At 45.8% G+C, this 21,038-nt stretch overlaps 1 protein-coding gene across 2 annotated transcripts in view; it reads left to right on the forward strand.

Moving 5' to 3' along the window:
* PARD3B (par-3 family cell polarity regulator beta) overlaps nt 1-21,038 on the forward strand; it is a 917,882-nt gene that overhangs the window by 892,944 nt on the left and 3,900 nt on the right. The window lies entirely within an intron of this gene.

Below are 21,038 nucleotides of genomic sequence, written 5' to 3' on the forward strand. Positions count from 1 at the left end.
CTCTCCTTGCCTCCTTGCCTATTACTTGCTGCCCAGTAACTGGAGACAGATTGGCGCTGGAGGGGACTAGCCTGGAGTGGGAGTTTTCTGTTGTTCGGAGGGATTTGCAGGTTTTCAGTCTGGGCCAGGTGTCCCTGCACTTGATTATTTTTTAAATGTTTTTCACAAGTTGTAAACGTTGACACCACATACATGGCAGAGATTTCCAGTTTCCCATTCTGCATGGAAGGAGCTAACAAGTGAAAAGCTGAACAGACTGAAAATCAGCAAGTGTTCTCGGTCCCATAGAGAGGTGAGGACACAGGAAGCCGCTGTCCCCGAGACAGGAGAGCTGGTCTCGGGGTCACCCGAGCAGAGACTGTGGCAGAACCCCTGTGGGAACCAGCTCTAGGGGAGGAGACCCTGCGTGTAGCCGTGGATTGCTGGAGGCTCAGTGGGGACAATGCTGAGTTAAAGACTCTAGGGCAGTGGTTCTCAACCTGTGGGTCGCGACTCCTTTGGCGGTCGAACAACCCTTTCACAGGGGTCGCCTAAGACCATCCTGCATATCAGGTATTTACATTACGATTCTTAACAGTAGCAACATTACAGTTATGAAGTAGCAACGAAAACAATTTTATGGTTGGGTCACAACATGAGGAACTGTATTTAAAGGGCCAGAAGGTTGAGCCACTGCTCTAGGGGGACCCAGTCATGGGCGCTCCCACAGTCCTAGGACATTGACCTCCAGGAGCTCAAACAGATTCTCACAGAAAATACTGAGAAAATGCCCTTGAGCTTCCAGCACAGGAAAGAAAAGGGGCCATCTTGAACTTGAACTTGAACCAGAGCACTGTTCTTAGCAAGGCCTGCCCTCGGGGAACTAGCTAACCAGCCTAACCTGCTGGGGGCTTTACCAGGGCCTAAATGGCCTGGGGAAGGGAAACACCCACTCCAACTGGCTCTGGCCTTCCATACGGAGAGGGAAGGACCAGACTCCAGCCCACTCTGCCATCTGTCCCCTCTGCGTGGGGAGAGAAAACTTGTGTGAACATTGTGTGGCTCACATTTCAGAGGCACAGACTCCCTGAAAGACTGAGACCTGGTCACAGGACTGTGCGATGCTTCACCATCACGCCCCCCGCCCCCATGACCAAATGCCTATTTATAGCAGTTATTTACCCAGTACATTATGTCCACCTTTCAAGAAAAAAACAAGAAAGCATATTAAAAGAAAACAATTGGAAAGATGGAGCAAACATTAGAACCATACAAGGCAGGGATGTTGGAATTATCAGACCAGGAATTTAAAACAACTATGATAATATGCTAAGGGCTTCAGTGAATAAAGTAGAGAGCACACAAGAACAGATGGGCAATGTAAGCAGAGATGGAAATCCTAAATAAGAACCAAGTACACGGTGCCTGTTGTAAGGCGAAGCTCTGTGTCTATTTCAAATGTCTGAGTACGATCTGCGTTGTAAATTTCTTAAGCCGTTCCTCCAAGAAGCCCAGGGCCGTGAGCTTCTACACCAACACATCTACTTCCATCCTGTGGTCTCAAGAAGAAAGTCCTACATTCACAACCACAGTTGACCAGAAGACTCACACTAGTATCTTGTGGGGTCTAGTCTAAGGTGCTGATATCGAAATCAGAGGTCTCAAAGAGTCAGTGGTGTTTTCAAATGAGCCGCTGCATCATGAAAAATCATAGAAGTCACTTGTCAAGAAGAAGATGTTTATTCTTTCTAATTGTTTTCATTTCTTTATAAACCACAATTATATCTGGGCTATAGATTTTGTTTTATTTAGTGTTTTCATGAAAAGGGTACTTCATTGAAAAGAATTCACAATCAGCACTAGAATAGATGCGACTTATATTTGGTGGTTGATATCACGCTGTCTATATTTAGTCCAATGTTCTGAATAATAATACCACAGCCATCAGAAATAGTTTATCCTCTTCTCTAAATTTCTGACATGTAAGAAATCCTTTAATTATTGGGAGCTCCTGGCACCTCGTTGTATTGGCATTGACTTTAATTTCTCTCTGTGGGTTTCTCTTTTTCTAATGTACTGTTGAGTGCCCCTTAACGACAGGGATACATTCTAGGCAATTAGGAATTTTGTCAGTGTGCGAACATCATAGAGTGCACTTTCAGCAACAGAGATGGTGTAGCCTACTGTACACCTAGGCTGTGTGGTATAGACTATGGAGCCTAGGCTACAAGCCTGTACAGCATGTTACTATGCAAAACAACACAAGATTCAGGCAAGCACAAGAAAAAAATTATGTGGTCCAGAGATGCAGTAACCAGGAGATGTATGAGGCTGCTGCCAGCATCCTATTTTATAGCAAACATTTTTTATATAAGTAGAAAGAACACACTCTGAAATTTTGATGAAAAGAATAGTTTTGTAAATGCATAAGCCATAGTCATGTATTACCATTATGAAGCATTCTGTACTATCCATAATTGTATGTGCTATACTTTTATAGGACTGGTAACACAGTAGGTTTGTTTACACCAACATTGTCACAGACACATGAATAATGCGTGTGCTACGGCATCGCAGTGGCTACAATGTCACTAGGTGACAGGAATTTTTCAGCTGCATTATAATCGTATGGGACCACTGTAGTATATGCGATCTGCCGTTGACCGAACTGTCGTTATTTGGTGCATGGCTGTAGAGAGAGCTGCTGAGGGAAACTTCTGTTTTAGATGAGCACTCCGGACTGGGCTATTCCTGTTGGGTTTTTGTTTTTCATTGATTTGGATTGTTAGAATCTTTTTCTACCATAGACCCTAGCCAGGACAAATGGTGGGAAAATAAACAGAATTGCTAGTCTTTATCAAATGGGAAATATTTACTGTGCTGCGTTTCTTTTCCCGATTTCTCTTCCTCTCTCTTTTCCAGCCTTCCATTTATAGCCAAGCTTTGCAAAGAGCAACAGACCCACTAGGAGTGGGATGAGAATGGAAGTGGACTTAAGAGATGGAAAGCAACGGCCATAAGCTCCTTAAGAAGCAGGGTCTTGTCTTGCCACCACTGTATCCTCAGCCTTGCCTAGTACATGGCACATAGTAGGCATTCAACTAAATATTAAGGCAGAAAAGGAAAGGAAGGCAAAACCCAGGAAGGAATATGCAGCCAGCTGAGGATGGAAAGTGCAGACATTTCACGGTGCAAGTGCAGGAAGGACAGTTTTCTACTTTCAATCAGATGGGGTTTGAGTGGATCAGATGGGGTTTGGTTTGTATTAAATCAGATGGGGTTTGGTTTGTATTAAATTTTGTTAGTTTTCTAATTAAGATGTGAGAATTCTTTCATTGAAAGCAAATTTTTTTGGGTTCTATTCTTTTTTAGTTGTATTTCTGTCATTTGAAAAAAAGGATTTCTGCATAAAGCATTTCTCAATGCACAGTCGTTGAGATGACTTGGCATGTTTTTCAAAATTTCAGTTTTGAATAGTTTGTATATCTCTCCCAGAAAATTATTCCAAAACTCAAATTTTTTCATTTTTGTTATCCATCCAGACCTTAATTTTTTAGATGCATTCAGCAGTTTTTTCAAGCATTAGTGATTGGAGTTTTTCCAGACAAGTAATGCATTTTGTAAGTGTGGGATTTTCTTTTGTGTCTTCTGTGGAGCCAGGGCATGCTCAGTTTAAGAGCTGGTAAAGAAAAAGGAGAATGGAACAGAGTAAAAAGAGTCACCCATAGCCTTGATTCTGGTGGTGGCTCAGATGTGTACATGTGTAAAACCTCATGGAACTAAATACTTCCAATGGACACATTTCATGCATGTAAATTATACCTTGGTAAATTTTGAAGAAGAAGAAGAAGGAAAAGGAGGAGGAAGAGGAGGAGGAGGAGGAGGAGGAGGAGAGAGGAGAGGCCCATTTTTATCTGGGCTTTACTTCCAGGCCACGTCCTGGCAGAGCTTGAACGCTCCAGAAATCTTCAATTCCTTCATGGTCCCTGGTGAACTCCAGCTCCCTGAGAGCCCTGGATGCCCTGGCTCGTGCTCACTGCACTTTCAGAAGCGCAGGGGGGAACCCAAGCAAGTCTGGCTGCCTTGTGCTGCTCCCGGAAAAACAGGTTTCCATGTTCTTAGGCCATGGAACCGTCTGTTTGCCATTCAAATAAACATCATGAGCCTCATTACTCCTTTTATGAAATCAGTGTGCCGCAGGATGAGGTTACAGTCTCATAAAAGGCAGGCTCTCCAGACCTCTTTCTCAAAGCAGCTCCAGACCCAGGCCCATCTCCAATGCGCTATGTGAACAGACACACAGGCAGAGATGAGGATAGTAGAGGCTGCATGTGTCTGTGGCTGGAAGGGAGAGGCGCAGGCTGAAAGAGACAGGAAGTCACTGGTGTCTTCTCTTTGATTTACGCCCTTGAGGTCTAAGCAGGCAGGAACTTTCCCGGCAGGCTTTATATTTATGCAACTAATTACTACTTATTTGCAAACTCTCATTGTTGTCACCTGTTGGATAATTGCTAGAGGACCAGGGTGTGGAATTATTCACTTTTTTTGCAAATAGATTAACATAATTGCATATGTAGTTATGAAAGTTAGTTATTGGCACAGGCAGCTAGGCCTCAAGGAAGTTTCTCAAGGACTAAAAATCCATTGGGTACCCTCCCATGCTCCATGCCTCTTCTCTTTCCCCACCCACTGTCCTCTGATCTCGGTTCAAAGAGGGAATTATTCTTGGCCCTTTGCTTTTCACCTTCCCCGCCCTGGAGATGCTGGAACCTGGGCCAAGCTGTGGCCACGTGAGCTGCCTTGAAGCGCCTCTCTCCCCAGGTGGTTTCTAAAGTGGATGGCCATCTGTCCTTTCTGAGAATGTTATCCCCTGGAACCTGTGTTTATACCATCAGGTTTGCTGCTCCACACACTAACGATAGGTAAGCATAATTGGTCTCCCTCTACATTATTCACATAGTGAGGTATATCAAATACGGGGCAAAAATCTCCTGGCAAACATAACTGAAAAAAAGTCCCAGGGCAGACTTATCTTCAGGCTCAGCTCCCTAGCAGCCATTAGGGGAAGCCATTAGGACTTGGCTCCCTTCTCACCATCTCTTGACTCTGGTGCATTGGCCCCATTCTCGGACGAACTCTCCTGCCCTGGGGTTGAGATGGGTGCCCACAGCACCAGGCCTTTCTCCTATCTTTTTAGCCACTTGAGCAAAAGAGGCCTTCCCTCATTTCAACGGGTCCAACAAAAGTCCTAGAATTATCTCAGGCCGCTCTGATGGAGTTGTGTACTTAGGCATAAATAATCACTGTGCCTGGGAGGGGGGAGGAGAAAGGGGTGGAAGGTTCTGATGGGTAGGCCCGGGTCACATTCCACCTGTGGAGTCATGGGTAGAGTCACTTCAGCTGAACGACATGAACTGAGAGTGGAATCATTCCAACGTGGACTGAATCCCCAAAGAATAGGATAGTACACCTGGGAAAGATGGGGCAGATGCTAGGCAGAAAGAACAGCACCTTTCCTCTGCCCCAGCCCTGATGACAAGGCAAGAAGGAGAAAGATAGAATCAGGGATGAAGGGGAAAGTAAAGATCTTATTGAACACTCATAAAAAGCAGAATGAGTGCCAAACCCTAAAAAATGATCTGTCAGACGAACGCTCCAAAACTGCTTTCTATTTCTGGGTCTGATTGTCATCTGACCCACAGGCTTCAAGAATGTTTCCTCCAGTAAATGCAATGCAGTGCTTGATTAGTCCAGATAGTTCCACATAAAAGAGAAAGACTAGAGATGGGGATAATATGTCTCTTTTGAGATCATGCGTCATGGTCTCTTGGCTGCTCCCCAACTTCCTATGGGTTTGGATGTATGCATCATGCTCCCTTCCTAGCTACACACGCAGTTGTGTTTGTCTTTCTCTGAGAACGTGAACAATCCTCCAGTGATTCCTCCACAATTCCCAGGAGGTGGCATCACAGTGGACACACTAATAAATAGCAATTAGTCTTAAAGAATGTAACTGAGCTGCACCAAAAACAGAGTGTACATGTTAGTATATCTTGTACAGTTTTTTTATGAACATAGTCTATAAATATTGGGAAAGTGGTAATAACTTGCCTCAGACCCATCTGGAGGAAGCAGACTTTTAGAATAGAAAAGGGCCTCTGGACATACTTGAATATTTGTAAGACTGAGAAAAGCAAGTAATACGTTATGGAATCAGGAATAAGCAATACAAGTTTGGAGCAGGAAGAAAAACAATAACAATAATGATAGCCAGTCTTTATCAAACACTTATCATGCCCAGGCAGCCACTGGGCTAAGTGAGTTACAGATGTTCTAATTTAACCCTCCTAACTACTCAGTGAGGCAGGTAAGCGTTACTCTCCCAATTTTACCGATGAGGAAACTGAGTCTATATTATAGAGGACAGCAGCTTTCCTAAGTCACGGGTCCATTAAACGGAAGCCAAGAACTGTTTGCGCCTAATTCCGCTGCTATTTCATCTCACTTCTTAATGTTTGTAGTGGGGTCTGTGCTGATGGTTAAGATTGCTGCTCTGCTCAAAGTTGGCTGAGACCTAAATACAGGCACACCCAGAAGTAGAAAAGGGGAGCAGGAGAGGCCCCCGCAGAAGCAGATAAGAAGAAATCTGATGTTGAGGTCTTCAGAGACAAAGAAGTCCATCCAGTTTGAACAAAAACCCAGGATCCCAACGGGCAGAGAGGAACACAGCTTCTTGTCAAAGACTAAAGACAAAGAGGTTCTGTTAGCACCAGGAAGGTCCGGCAGCAAATGAAGACACCCAGCCTTGGGTATTAAGATTCAGGGCTAGGACTTCTTCCTTGAAGGAGTTTAATGGGTAGGGCAGAAGCTCAGGCCTGGAGAGAGTGGAGAGGTAATGCTCATACTACCTTATAATAGAGGAAGGCTCTGTCAGTTACACAGTGCTGTTCCACACAATCTTCTCCCGACAACCCTATGAGTTTGGCATTATATTCCCCACATTTGGGTGAAGAAAGTGAACATGAAAATTTCTTACTCAAAGCCAGTGGCAAAGTCAGAACTTAAACCCAGGAGTTTTGACCCTAAGCCTAGTACTCCTGTTTACCATAGTGCAGCTGAGCCAACCATGACAACAGAAACTCATCAACTGGAGCTGGTGTCCAAGATGGGAGCGTGGTCACTAGGCAACAAGAAAGATGCCATTTGGTGGTGGAGAAAGGCCCGTGGCTAGAACTCAAATGAGAAGTTGTGTGTGTTTTCCTCAGTTGGCCAGTGTAAGTCCCACTCAGTTTAAAGAAAAGAGGACTCCTGTTCCCACCAGGGATCTAGCATTCATTTCATAAGTATGATTTCAAGTGCCTTCCATGTGCCAAGCACCGGGAAGTCAGCAGTGAAGCAGTAACAGTCCTTCCATTGCAAAGCTCATAGTTGATTGAGGGACACATGAGGAAACAGACAATTAAAGACAGTGGTCAGCAGTTCCTCAGAGGCAGAGCTTTTCCCTAAGCAAGTATAACGTCTGCACTTCATGAAAGATTTTCCATGATCTTATATAATTTCACCATATAAATTTAAACCAATTATGACTTAATCTTCAAATGTTACTGACATTGCTCAGTAGGTTCATAAGAAGGGCATCTGACTCAGAAATAGGGACCAGGAAGAACCTTTCTTGGCCTCTGAGCTTTTCTACCCAGTACCCTGCCGTTTTTCAACTGCCTCGTGTATAGCGTCATCATCTCTCACCATCCCCTTCTCTCCGTTTGCCCATCTCCAACTCTTCCTTCAACACTTTCTTACTGTTGAAGACTGTGTGGAAGGACTATTACTACTTCACTGTTGACTTCCCTCATCCAAACCCTTACCTCGAGCAGGAATCCATGGCACTTAACACTGAGCATATGCGCCCTGGCTTGTTTGGCATCGCCTTTTTTGTCTACCAGGCTAGGTGGTAAGTCTTTGGGGTGCCTACCTTTTCATAAGTGCTTGATATTTCGGGGATCATTTAGCAGAGGCCCCAACCAAGGAGTGAGGTGGCCCTCTAGGCTAGGTCAACATTAGGAGTTGCATCCATCCAGATTTAAGCTACAGTACAGAGGAAAGATAAGAGGATTATTTTTAAGTAAGCTTTTAGCAGCTTCTAAAAGCAGTTCTGATTATCTATCCCCAACAAGTGAATGGTTCCCTGAAGCCATTTCTTTCTACTGGAAGCAGCACCCAGAGAAGAACAAGTGCATCTAACTGTAGTTATGTTTCCCATCTTGATTCTCTGTGTTATTATTTTTCTAAGTGGTGGGGATAAAAGGTAATTAACAGTTTAATCCATTTTTGTTGTTGTTGTTGCCACTGTTTTTAAACCTCAGCTCAGTGTGTTGCACGCTTACAAATGACTCTAAGATTGTTAAAACTCTGAGGAGTATTTTTCAGCTTCTGGTTTTGCCAAATTGTACTTCACTAAACTTCACTTAATCAACTAAGTAGAGAATTCCCCAATGGGATGTTAGGGGAGGATAAGTATGTTGTAAATAAAACGATTAAGGGGCTAGTTCACACCTCATCAAATTGCTTAACCACCTGATAACAGTTAACTACATACATTCCTCATAAAATGCATGGGGCAGAGAGGCAAATTAGGATCCAGTTTTTCTGAAGTGGGACACACGTACCCTTGAACTGAGGTCTGGCATTACTCTGCCGTGGGCTGGATTAAACTTGCACAGTATCACCTTGTTGGTCAGAAAGGTATCTACATAATGCCTCTCAGTGGGGAGAGCAAGGTCACATCCAGAAATCCCATTAGGGAAGGCAAGCTTCCCTTCATAATTGCAACCTTTGAGTCATGGGAGTAATATAAGATCTTAGGATCTTCTTACCCCACTTTTCCTCTAGTGCACTTTCACCCATACCATGGCCTTCTCTCTTATGAGAAGAAAAGCACATATTACTTTACAGATGGAGAAACCAAGGCACAGATAAGTAAAGAAGTCCAGCCTGGTGACCTGGCAGAGGTCAGGCTGAAACGCAGCAGTGTGACCTGAGGTCCATGTGGACTAGAGCCTGTGTGGTTTCCTGGACTTGAAATCGTAACCCCCACCCCAGTGACTCATTGGGGCAACCTATTCATTTTCCAGGGTTGAAGATAAGGCCTGAGACAGTGAAATGACTTGTCTGAAACCCCCCAAGGACGGGGTCCCTTCTCCATTCTGCAGCTCTCCCTAACACAGAGCCATTTACAGAGACTTCATTTTTTAAGATGTAAAGGTGATCAGGGATAGTGGTAGAAATTTCAGTCATTTCCCAGGGCACGTTCCCTCTTCAAAGTGAGCAGTTTGGATAGAATACATCTATACGTAGAGGATGTAAGGATGTAAATGGAGTACAATGATGCAGAAATCTAGCAGGTGACATTTATTCCCATGGGGCAGGGGCTGCACCCCTAAGTGGCTATGGGGGCAGGTCAGGGCTGTCAGGAGAGAAGCAGGCAGAAGGACAACCTAAGGAGGGCTATGTCCCTGCCTCCAGGGGGTGGGGGAGGGCAGCTCCCACTGTTACCACCTTAAATGAAGGTAAGGCCTGTGTTTAAAGGAAAACAAAAAAAGCTGCATTTTTTATGTGAAAGCCCTCAATGTTTAAATGTCAGCAACTACCTGACAGAAATGTTAAACACCACGTAAGCCTATACTGTGACTCTATGTGTGTATATCCAGAGGGGCCTACATGTTGCAACCTCTGTTAGAGGATTTCCCGCACTGACACCCACTGATGTGGAGTGGGACGCATAGGTAGGGGTCATGGCTCTCGGTCATAAATTTTGAATTTGTTTACAGATTTGTTTACTTGCTCATTCTAGATCTTTGGACAATCACCTTAAACTCCATATAAAATATACAGTATTATTTTTTTAAGTGATTGTGGCTTCAAATTCAACAAGTATTGAAGAGTTTTGTGAAGTTGGTCTTTTTGTTTGTTTATTGCTGTTTCTTAGTCAGTTCTCATCACAACCTTGCAAGGGGAGGAAAGGCAGGAGTAATATCCCCATTTTACAGATGAGGTTACTGAGACTCAGAAAGAGTTAGATCACCTGGATCATAAGTCCATGAAATGCCTTGTTCAGTTCAAGTCCAGTCTAGTGCCTCTGAGCCCCACACTCCCCCTACTACGCAGAGGTGCACCCCAAGATCCCCCAAGACCGGAAACCCTAGAGCACCTTGAGGTCCTCAGGGAAGCCTAGGCCGCATCTCTCCTGAAGTTCAAGGGCATGCTGGCATGGGGCAAATGGTAAATACGTTTTATTTAGTAACTAGGGGCCCAGTGCACGAATTTGTGCACCTTGAAAGGAACTGTGGGCTGCAAGGCTGCAGTGGACCCAGGAGCAGGTCTCAGACCATCCTCCGTGCCCCGCCGGGCCCCTCCCGCCATGGCCCCTGGTCCCTTGCCTGTTGGCAGCCCCTCTCCTGCTGCCACCACTCCCATGCACTGACAGAGCCAGCCCCACTCCCACCTGCTGATGTCTCAGAGTGATTGGAGCCAGTGCCAGCAGTGAGTGCAAGCTGCAGCTGCTGCCCCGATTGCCCCTCAAGAGCAGGGGGAGGTGGAGAAGTCCTCAGGGGTGATCAGGGCCAGCAGTCACCACTTGCATCCCCTGACAGTGCCAAGCAATTGGGGCCAGCGCTGGGCGCCGGCAGTGGGTGCAAACAGCGGTTCTGGCAGTGGCTCCGGCGCTGGTAGCAGGTGCGAGCAGGGCCGGTGCCTGCAGCAGGTGTGAGCACCAGGCAAGACTGCAGAACACAGGAGCAAAGAATTTTCAGTAACCACCAGAGGCTCACCCTTATGACAGTGACCAGCGCCCCACCTTGGTCTGGTGCCCCTGCTCACCTGCTCCACCATCCCGCCGCGGCCGATGCCCACCATGTTCCATGCCTGCCCCCTGGTGGCCAGCACATGTCATAGCTACCGGTTGTTCAGTTGTTAGATTGTTCAGTTGTTCCGCTGTTCGGTCTATTTGCATATTAGGGTTTTATATAGAAAAATGGCTCCTTCATTTTAAATCACTTCAGCATTTACTTTTAATTAATCCCTTTAAATTAGATGCCTCCCACTTATAAATATTTGCTTTTCTATGATAAGCTTTTATTTAAATTATTAAAGCTTCAGCTACGTGACTGATTTTAAGAATCAAGATTCCGCTGTGCTGATAATAGAATTCATGTATAAAATGGGAAAACCATCTCATTATTGGTACACATGCCAGCACCAAACATGACCGAGAGCAAGGCAACACTCAGAAACAGAAGCGAGCGTGGCTGTGCAGTGCTCTCTGAATTGCTCAAGGAATAAGTCAATAAATCAGTGAATTAGAGAAAAAATGGAGGATGGAATAACATCTGAAGGAGCTCACTCATAACAACAGCTTGTCTTGCTGCATCTTTTTTAAAAGCACTTATCAGTGGCTCCGGACCCACACATTCGTTTGCTAAAGGGAGTGGAGGTGGGGGCATAGGAGGGGGTGACTGTACAAGAACATTGGGGACAAAGAGAAGAAGAAGGAATGATGAGAGGCATTTCATAGTGCCAATCAGTTTGAGCTATAACAAGCCTTGATTTGCTAACTGCTCAATTTTACCAGCATCAAAGGCAAGATGGAACCCGGGGAGGCTGGGCTGACAGTCGGGCTATATTACAACAGAAGGAGAAAGGACAAAGAATGCTCTAATTTCCATAAAAGGAGATTGGAAAGTAACAGGTTTGTAATGATGTTAATAACCAGCCTTTACCAGCCGTGTAATGAGCAGCCACAGGATGAAGAGACCAAGGCAGGAACGGGCAGCTCAGTACCTAAGACGCTCTTAATAACTTTTATTATTTGTTGAAAATCACTTCCACAATATAGTTCAGTCACCTTGGTGCTATAACCCCATTTCATCGGCAGAGAATGAAAGCTGAATAGGATGTGATGGTTTTCAGAGTCCGTCTTGCTGATGCTGTCTCCAAAGGGTTCTGCTGAATAATGAGAGGGATTCTGGGTAGAAGGGCTGAGTGGGGCCAGCAGCTGAGCCTTGTGTGCCCACCAGCACCAGCCTGGGCCTTTGGGACCTGCTCAGCACAGACAGGAGAGGAGGGCCAGGAATTACTCTCCAGACTTTGGTGAACATTATCATGAGGTGCTTCAGTTCTACATCAAAAGCAATACAGAGCCCGGCTGGCATGGCTCAGTGGTTAAGCATCGACCCATGAACCAGGAGGTCACGGTTAGATTCCTGGTCAGGGCACATGCCTGAGTTGCGAGCCCGATCCCCAGTGTGGGATGTGCAGGAGGCAGCCAATCAATGATTGTCCCTCATCATTTCTCTCTCTCCCTCTCCCTTCTTGTATTAGGTGGTGGAAATGGAGACTGGACCCATTGTCTTGGCGCTGGGTATCAGGGAGGTTGTTAGAGTAGAGACCTCCAAAACACACCTACCATGAGTGTGGCTGAAGCAGTTATCAACAGCCACTGTGCCTCCTTCAGTGTGCCCCCTCCTTGAGGGCGGGACCAGGAAGCTCATGCTACTATTGAGAGAAAGATGAGGAAGGTTCTTTCCACAGGAAACCTGCTTGGAGATGAAATCAAGTCAGTATCTGAGGTGCTGGCGTCAAAACCCTTCCCACCCAAAAGTCTGGAAACCCAGCACCCATTTTCACATTGGTCCCCGTCCATTTCTCTTTTGGCTCCCTTGTAAATTAAATACTAATACCAGCACGCTCATTTCTTAAGACAGCAAGTAAACCCAGAAGTTTATGAAGTATGTGATATCAACCTCACCTAGTCTTATAAGTTTGGGAGAAAAGGTTACCTGATGATAATAAAATTAAAAAGGTTTATGGCAGATCTCATATTCATTTTTTAAAAATATATTTTATTCATTTTTTACAGAGAGGAAGGGAGAGAGATAGTTAGAAACATCGATGAGAGAGAAACATCGATCAGCTGCCTCCTGCACATCTACTGGGGATGTGCCCGCAACCCAGGTACATGCCCTTGACCGGAATCGAACCTGGGACCTTTCAGTCCGCAGGCCGAGGCTCTATCCACTGAGCCAAACCAGTTTCGGCAAGATCTCATATTCAGACACAAGCAAAAAACTTGCTGGTTGTCAGGATTTACATTCGAGAGTATCATATCCCCCCCCAAAAAGTAAACGCTCACACAGTCCCCAAAAGATAACTGAGCTCCCCTGGCTTTACAAACTGCGCCACATTTTCACTTGAGAGTAAGTGCAATGCGCTCGAAATTGCTTCCGAGTTGGTGGCCACGGGCTTGACGGTTACAGAATTCAACTGCCTTCAGCCTGGCGTTGTCGAATTGCTGTCTTGTGAAGCTGGCCCCCCGCGCGGCCTGCCTGTCCGCTAGCCCTGCTCTGCTCTTGCCTGTCCAGTTGAAGAGGGATTTGAGGGCCGTAAGGCCACGGCAGTGAGGGTGGATAGCCAAGAATATTTAAGAGAGCGTTTTCTGGAACCCAGTTTCTGGCTGGAGTGGGGGTGACAGAGGGAGCCTAGATTGCTGGTTTGGCTCATGTGGAGTGTGTCATGCTGGTAGGGCAGCAGCTCTGGGGAGGGATGGTGGTTTCATTTTGTTCCTGTGCGGTTTCAGGTGCTTGCAGAACCTCCGTGCGGAGCCATCCCCACAGGGAGGTCATTCACGTCGCTCTCCTGCTCCAGATCCTACTGCATAAAAATCACATCCTGACTCCCCCACTTGCTGCCAACAGGCACATTGCGAGCAGGTGACAAGCAAGAGAGATCAGAGGCTGCATGGTCGAGCTTAGAGGCCGTGTGTGTGACCTCCCAGTCGGTTGGCCTGGGCTTGATTCTGGGCCCTGCTACTTCCTGAGTGACCTTGGTCACCTTACTTCATCTCCCTGTCTTTCTCATCTGCACACCTGGGAGGATCATAGTGCCTCTCTTGTACCGCTGTTGTGAGGACCAAGCATGGTACTGTGGAGAAAATGCTTAGGATGGAACTGGCTGCTGTGGGCCCTCGGGAAAGAGCCGCTGTGCGTGGCAACCGTCAAACCTTGGCAAGTCTAAGTCCAGCTTTAGAGGTTTGTTCCTGAGCACATCAGGTAGAGTAGCAGAACTCTTCCCAGCACGGCTATTTCTGCTTCTGAATTACGGAGAAAGAGAATTGCCGTGGTAGCGTGCACTCGGGTCTTAATGAAATTAAGGTGTGAAAGCCCTTCCACACACACACACACACACACACACACACACACACCACACAAAGGTGGGCATATATGTAAGACTCGTTCATTGCGGTGCTTGCCCTCCGTGAAGAGGGGTTCTGATGATCTAATACCATAGGTATTTATATCAAAATCCTCCGATTGCCCAGGCATAGAAATTAATGGCAGAGGAATGGGGGCAGGTGAAGATGTGGCCGCTCTATGATATCTGAATACCTTTGAATAAGTCATAGACATATCTTATCCATCAATTGTATGTATTACTCTAAGAACAAATAAAGCCTAAATTCATCAGGGAGAAACAGCCCTCATGAACAGTGTGTTTTCTCCTAGAATGTCCTGTCTGCAGGCAGTGACCTGGGCAGGCTACTGTGCAGGGCTTCTAAGGAGCAGGCAAGCCGTCTTTAGAATTCAGGACCCTACGCTCTTGAACCTGTTGGTTCTCCAAGTGTGACCTTGAAGTTGAACTGTCATCTCTTGCATGACAATTCGATAAAATCTTCAGCATTTAGAATTGACATTCCAGGACTAGTGGAGAGAGAGAGAGAGAGAGAGAGAGAGGATTTTAGTGGCCTAACAAGTTATGATGATTTGTTAGTTTGGTTGCCATTCAATTATTTTATTTTATTTTTTTTTAATTCTCACCCGAGGATATTTTTTCATTGATTTCCAGAGAAACTGGAAGAGAGAGTGAACGACAGAGGGAAATATCCATGTGAGAGAAACACATCAATTGGTTGCCTCCTGCACACACCCCGGCCAGGGTCAGGGACGGGGAAGAGCCTGCAACTGAAGTATGTGCCTTTGACTGAAATCAAACCTGGGACCCTTGAGTCCACAGCCTGACACTCTATCCACTGAGCCAAACCGGATAGGGTGTTGCCATTCTTTTTAAATAAAGTATCTTCTGAGGTTAAAAAGACCATGGGATAAGTACATGCAGTATCACTCAATGGATTTCGGGGCTTTTGGGGGGCCACTCACAGCAGTTTGAGCTTTCTAAGATTCCTTCTCTCTATATATTCTCATGTTACCCCTTTTAGTTCTCCTCAGCACCCACTTTAAAAATCTCACTCCCCCTCATAAAAAAAAATTATTTTAGCAGGACTATTTTAAGGGAATACCTCCCACTGTCTGATAGGATGAAACCTTCTTAAGGGCCATTTTCCAGGTAATATCTGCTAACGGGTTATCTAGGGTCTCATACCAATTACACATGAAGTCTGTTAATAATTGAATTCTTATTTGTGGTTACTGCTGTAAAACATGACAGAAGAAATTAAATGTGAGTGACCAAAATTCTAAAACTGTCTTAAACTGCCTCAGAAATGTCCTCTGAGCACTCAGTCACTCTCATCCCTCTTTCATTTTCTTTGCAAACATTTCCTCGGTGCTAACAAGGGCCAAAGGCATCTGCTGATAAATCTCTTCCCACTCCCGTTCTTAGCAAAGAGCGAGAGTCCGGTCCTCATAACACCCTGGGATATGTGAGTGATGAAAGCGGCTTTTCTTTCTGAAATCATCTCTGCCACATAGGCCATCAAATGATCACTGTATTTTACGATTCTGTAAAATCTGCAGAAATCATAGCTGTGTCGCGTACAGTGCGGAGGGCTCTGCTAATCCCGGCAGCCACATACATTCACGCCTGGTGGAGGAGGAACGCCTGTAACTGGAAATCTGACAGGGAAGGAATTTCCAAACAGACTGAAAGCATCTCTGGCCACATAGCGTGGGGGACTCAGGCGCCTACAAGAATACTGTTTGTGCTGGTCTTTTTTTAGCTTTGCCACGTGTGTGGAAGAATCAGAGAGGAAGGCACCAACATCAGCTCCCCACTAAGTAACCTACACGTGGACTTTCTGCCAAGGGGTACAAGGACCTCTCTTATCACCAGCAGTTTTACATCATGTTACTTCCTTTCATTTGAACCTCAAATTTGGTCACAGTCAATTATTAGCACAGAAGGAAATCCACACAGGCTACCTTTGTTTTGCAGTGATTCACGTGGGCGGTATTTTACAGAAATTAAGAGGAACCGGATTCTGCCCTTTGGGAGATTTTCCTCGTGGCCTTCACACTTTCTACTGTGTATCTTATTTTCACACCTGCTAAACTCCGGCTCAGCCCTAGATGTTTCTCCCCTGTCACTCTTCAGCTTCCCCTGTCCTTCCTCCTAAAGGGAGCTCCTTGGATGGATGAAGCGGCGGTTCTTAAACATAGGCCTGATACACATAGGTGAGTCACGATCGGCTATTTATTGCAAAGATTTGTCACTTTTGATAATGTTGCCCCCACTCGCTTGAATGTCCTTGTGTTTTTGTGTCGTTTTGTTGAGTGGGAGGGAAGGGCATTCAGTTCCAGCAGGAGGTAGAGAAGTTCACATAATCCTAGCCTCTGCCTCTGTTGTGGTTCATATGAAGGTCACCCATCATGTGTGTTCTGGTGGAGAAAAGGTGGGGAGCTCTGTGACAGAGGGGAACTGGCCATGACCTCTACCTCTGGAAGGTGTTTATCTATCCTCAAGCCCAGGTACTTGGAACTGTGGTGCTTGTACCTGGTTTTCACCTTTGAAATTGTCTCCCTAAGACCCTTTATTTGAGACCATGGGTACTGTAGTTTTTAAACGTTTACAATAAGATGTTCCTAGATTGTTGTGTTCTGACAGTAATAAAGAAAATGTCTTTGCTAGACCATCATAGAAATAATCCTTAAATGATTCTTGAATCACCAATTAGTCATGTTAAACTTACTGGTAAGTCAAGGCAATTAAATTCAAGTCCAAGATTTATTAAGCACCTACTATGTTTCAAGTACCATGCAAGACAACAGAGATAAGACAGTATACTTTTGTTCTTGACAACGAAGACAAACATAATAATCTGTGCCCTGATCAAGTTTACAGTCATTCTGTGTTGGACACAATCCAACTTTTTTTTTTCAGCCCACTGCCCTCCCCCCTCCATGTCTCCTTTTTGAAAAATTAGGGAGTAGTCTTACCTCGGCCATTGTAGTCGCTGGATCTCAATGAGAGTCCACTTTCTCTTTTTATTCCTCCACCCAGCTACCCACTCACAACCCCTAAACACACCTGACCCTCTGTGGTTATTGGAGATGTTAGTGGGTTTTCTCTTTATGTTAAACTCCCTTGAACACATTCACTAGAACTTTATGGAGCTCTTGTGATGCGCAAAGGCCAGTGCCAAGCTCTGCGGTAGATACTAGATGTATGAGGCTCAGTTCCTTCCTTCAGGATGTTTGTGCTCCAGGCCAGTAGATAAACTAGCCACAGGGAGGGGGGAGATGATGAGGTGAGAATCATTGGCTGTAGTAAGTTCAGAAGAAAGAGGTGTTCTTTGCATTTGAGGGGGAAGAGGAGGTGATGTGCAAGGAGAAATGGGGCGATTCAAAATAGCTCATGCCCCTTCACCTATTCCAGTAAATATAGTAAGTATGGCTATCTCGTCCCTCACTAAAATGCTTTTCCAGTGACTCAGTTCACCCAATACTGAGCCCTTTCCCAGTATAGGATTGTCTTACCAAATATGGGAGCATACCTTCCATCCTGCCATAAATTCAAGACTGTTGGTACCCAGGGGCTGGCTCTCTGACCCACGTAGCCTCTGAGATTCAGCCCCTTCTTTGTTTAATGAAAAGTAGTGACATACCAAAATGGCAAAAGGAGGAAAACCTCATATAAAGAAAGTGATCCTTATTGTTTCTTCACATGTCTGTATCATATAGCTTTCTCACATTTAGACTTAAAGGTCAACTTTCATTATTGCATGCATCTATGTGATTGACAACCGTATGTCTGAGATAGTTCCTGTGAGTTTTCAGAGCAAAATCTGAATCCTTTTGGCCTCAACAATGAGCCTAAGCAAAACTAAAATAAAAAAGTAAATAGTGGAAATTTAAAAATATAGATATTTTCATGGCAACTTCCCCAAAGAATTGTATTATAAAGAAAGCAAACATACGCTTGTTTCTCTTCCCTTAAGTAAATATGATTCCTGGGTGAGATTTTCAGTGGGAAATTGATTTTAAGAAAAACAATAACACCCACAGATGAAACTCAGGAGGTCACATGGAAAATGAGGGGCCTGGAAGTTCTGATACATCTTCTGTTTGGACCCTTTTTTGCATCAGCATCTTCAGAGAAAGCTGCGGCTGAGTTCCTCAGAGTCGACTCAAAGCACTGGTCACTGGGATATGCATTTCTTAGGCCTTAGAATGGGTTGGTTTCTGTGCTTTCCTGCAAATACAAAATTTCACCCAAATAAAGACACGATGAAAAGGGAAACTCAAGATTAACAAGGCTAAAATTTCAGCTCCGTTTTCTTCTACCCTTTTCCTTTCAAATTCCTTGTTAATGAGGAGGGCTTTTTTTTTCTGTTTAAAAATCATTCACACATACACGTGCATGCGTGCGTGTGCGTGTGTGTGTGTGTGTGTATGCATGTGTGTGTGTGGGTGTGTGTGTACATTATTCAGAAGCACTTCTCTGTTGTTCTGGAGAAAGTCTGTAGAAAATGCTTGCTTTTGAGCAAAAAGTTATTATCAACAACAGCCACTCCCCTCCCCCAAATAAAAAAAGACAAATCCTCCTAGCTCCCTTTGAACCTTAAACGGTGTTTTTATAGGCCAGCTCATTGTTTTCCTTCTCTCTGAAAAATGTAAAGCCATAACTGTTGTGATGAGTTCTACAGCGTAAGACGCTTTCCAGGATTTCATTTCTTGACAAAGAACAGCTACCTTACTCGGTCTCTGCCACATGTGAGCACACTCCCAGGCATAGAGCCTCCATGTGAGCACACGCCCAGGCATAGAGCCTCCATGTGAGCACACGCCCAGGCATAGAGCCTCCATGTGAGCACGCTCCCAGGCATAGAGCCTCCATGTGAGCACACTCCCAGGCATAGAGCCTCCATGTGAGCACAAGCCCAGGCATAGAGCCTCCATGTGAGCACGCTCCCAGGCATAGAGCCTCCATGTGAGCACACTCCCAGGCATAGAGCCTCCATGTGAGCACACGCCCAGGCATAGAGCCTCCATGTGAGCACACCCCCAGGCATAGAGCCTCCATGTGAGCACACGTCCAGGCATAGAGCCTCCATGTGAGCACATGCCCAGGCATAGAGCCTGCGCCTGGAGGAACAGCATCTTGAGCTCTGCCCCTCTGCCCAGGGGGACCCCCCCCCCTTGCCCTGAGAGGTGGAGGAGCCGCAGGGGTGAGGTGTGGGGAAAGAGATAGCAACTGTCCCCATGGGCACTGCCCTGGTGGCTCTCGGGGTGGCTTCTGCCCTGTCGCCACTTGATCTGGGTTTTCTCTCCAAAAGTAAAAAAAAGTTAAATTAAAAAACAAGGCGTGCCTGTCTTTTATAATGTTCTGTTTTAAGAGAGGAACCTCCAGGGAGAGAACAGGACCCCAAAAGTCCGAGGCCTGGAATTCCTCCTTTCTCTCTTTCCATTTTAAACAGGAAGCATCCAGGCTAAGAGGGCCCGCAGGGAGCGCCGGCTGTGTGTTCATTTTAAAGCAGATAATGTTTGTGTGTTGCAAATGTCAGTGATTTATCCCACGGGCTTAAAATGAGTGCAGAAAAACCACATGTTTCACTTCATGCGGAGAAAAGCTCCAGTAGATTTGGAGGGAAGGCACAGGTTAAGGATTTTTTTTTTTTAAGTTTTTCAGAAATCTCCAACATGAACCCCAGGAAATAGAAATGAGCGCGGGGGGGAGGGGGGGTGTGGCGGGGGGTGGGGCGGCGAGGGCCTTCAAAATATTTTATGATAAAAGATAAAATGAATGCTGGAAGTTTCCTAAATCAGAAATAAAATTCTCAGGGAGAGGGGAGAAATCCTGGTCCCTCGTTTCCCCTGGCTGGGGTAACAGGCGCGATCGTGCCCGATTTGTCACGGGCGATTTAAAATAGAGCGAAGCGCACGGCACTGAATCATCGCCATTGACGTTATAATAACTTGTACGTAAACAATTTAATTTTTTTATCTGAAAACTCTCACGGACTAAATTACCCCGTGCTCGAAGGCCTATCTGTCATTGTTATACATAGCCAAATTAAGACGCCAAGAAGTGGAGAGAGAATCCTATTGTTCATCTTTATAAATGCGCTCACGTGCTGCTTGGCACCTGCTCGGAGCCGGCGCTGGTCAAGCCTGCATGGATCTGAGGGGCTTGCAGAGCTGGGTTCGCATCAGCCTGCCGATGACAGGGTGATCCTGACCCGCATGACGGGGTTTGATTAGCCACAGACTCTGTTCTCACAGCGACGCCATTGCTTTCAAGGGTTCGACCAGCCTGTACGCTGATGTTGGAGAGCTTTTCATTCATTATGATTGTTGCTGTTTTCCTTTAAAAATATGTTAAAAGGGGGGAGGGGGAAAAGCGAGGAGGATCTGGGGCGATGGTGGTGTACACGCCCACGGAAGGTTTGTGGGAGTTAAGAGCCGCAAACAGAAGGCATCTGTTTAGCCCCGGGCTGGTGAGATGTGGTCATGTGTTTGGAGACGGGTTGCTTCTGGGATGGCAAGTGAATCAGAAGAAGCTGTTGTCTTAGCGGAGGATCCAGGCGGGTCGCTTTCTGTTAGCGTTTGTTCTCGCCCCGGACCTTCCTGCGTGCCTCCCGGCGACGCTGTGTAACCTACAGCTGGTTTGGCTTTTCCCGCGCTGCTACTGGCCTGGCGCTTCTCGGCTTTGCTGGAGGATGGCTTTCATCAAGGTTCCAGGGGAGCAGGTCCCAGCTCTGGGTTAGGACCTCTTCTGGGAATTGGAGAGAGGGGAGGGCACACTAATCCCCACCGGGAGGTGGCAGAAGACCC

This window comes from Myotis daubentonii, chromosome 7 (assembly GCF_963259705.1).
Source record: "Myotis daubentonii chromosome 7, mMyoDau2.1, whole genome shotgun sequence".
NCBI lineage: Eukaryota > Metazoa > Chordata > Mammalia > Chiroptera > Vespertilionidae > Myotis > Myotis daubentonii.